A 1792-nucleotide genomic window follows, 5' to 3' on the forward strand; every position below is an offset into this window, starting at 1 on the left:
CATTCTACCACCTGTTCAAACTTGAAATTTTTTCGTTCGATAGTTTTTGAGAAAAAAAATCGCAAAATGGATAAAGTTGCCCGCACCTTTAAAAATCGGATTCGTTTGTCATTTAACTCGCGATAAAAAGAAAGCCGGGCAGTCGAAAAATTCATTTCAAATTCACATATGTTACGTAGAAAAATGTTTAGTACTTACAAAAAAGTTTACCGCAATTTTTTTCATCAATTTTGGCACAGATTGTAGTGGCTTTTGAGAGTTTACATAGCAACGCCGTACAAATAGCGTCATAACGTTACTCCTCAAGTAAATACAATTTGAACTTCTAGGTTATCTAAAAATATTTCCTTAAAAGGCAAATTTCCCACGTAACATCTAAATGTGAAGATATAAGCATATTTATATTCGGCATCTGATGTATATCTATTATTACTTAATGTATTCCAAACCACGTTTCTCGTAATGATATCCCAAGTTTATTTACTCGAACGTGCCTTTTTCGTTCTTTGTTCACTCAATACAAATTTAAAATTTCAATATTTATTTGCAACATGATATTTTAAAAATTAATCATTTTAAACAAATTTTTTACACCTGCAAAGTTTCCTTTAATTACTACTCTAAACAGTTTTAATTCGTAATCCTCGTTAAATTTCCGTGTTTAACAGTTTTAAAACGGGCCTCCGCTTAGTCTATTTTAATAAAGTATAAACTCGTTATAACTAAATAGTTAATTAACGCTACGTTGTAAATCGCGTTTAAAAACTTTTAAAAGGATTTTAAAAGAATTAAATCAGCAGGACCTCGATGTAGTGTGCCTTGTTTAAAGAGATTAAAATCCTACTCTTTAAAGCTATTCATCACAATTAATGGGATTATATAATTCTAGTTTTGATTAAAAAAGAAGCCAAAAGCTCGAGAGATTTTCACATAGTCATATGAGTTATAAAATACATATAGTATATGGTCAAAATTGTTTTAATAAATAATGATGAGGAAAAAGAATCAAGGCGTTTATCAACTTTCTTTTATTGTTAGTATAAAAATCTTTTAGAGCACGATGTACGGACGAACAATGTGTAGAAAAGACGGGAGCTTTTAAAGTTACGAAGCTTTCCGGTTCGACAAAAGAGCGTTCTAGTTCTAGACGGTATTTAGATGAAACTTCCGGTACTCGAACGTAAAAAGTTAAAAAAATTCGATGAAAGAGTTTCCCCCTAGTTTTTTTTTAGCTCTTTTTAAACCAAAATCGAATTGATTCTATTAAAGAAATTCTATTAAAGTGTGGCGTTAAGAGTTTTAAGTTACGATTCTCATTTCGTTTAAAAGGTGTTTTAATAAACGGTCGAGTGTAATCTTAGTTAGGAATTAGATAACAAATTAATGTATTTAATTTATAAATCAATATTCTTTAAATTAATTAAAATATATGCTTTAAAACAATACCGAACGTTTGTTTATTTGCTTTATAACGGTGGGGATGTAGCTCAGTGGTAGAGCGTTCGCTTTGCATGTGAAAGGCCCCGGGTTCGATCCCCGGCATCTCCAAGTTTTTTTTTTTTGTAGCTTTATTCAATTGATAAATGTTGCAAAACAACAAATGTGAAAAACTTAGTAGGTAGAAAGATCTTAGGCCTATTGTACTGGAATTGTAAGTTGATTTATGTAGGTCAACATTTGACATACGTTGCAACTATGTAATATTATTTATTAATATGATGATGTATGAAAGAGTAGAGTAGTTGTCGACATGTGGAAAGATAGGCAGTAATACAAAAAAATGTAGTATACC

General features: G+C 30.5%; 1 non-coding gene across 1 annotated transcript; it reads left to right on the forward strand.

Moving 5' to 3' along the window:
* The first annotated feature begins 1476 nt into the window (after positions 1 to 1476).
* Positions 1477 to 1548, forward strand: TRNAA-UGC (transfer RNA alanine (anticodon UGC)). Its single transcript has one exon. It is a non-coding gene; the product is annotated as a tRNA-Ala (tRNA).
* Positions 1549 to 1792: the final 244 nt, after the last annotated feature.

The sequence above is a fragment of the Onthophagus taurus genome, chromosome 6, assembly GCF_036711975.1.
Source record: "Onthophagus taurus isolate NC chromosome 6, IU_Otau_3.0, whole genome shotgun sequence".
Lineage (NCBI taxonomy): Eukaryota > Metazoa > Arthropoda > Insecta > Coleoptera > Scarabaeidae > Onthophagus > Onthophagus taurus.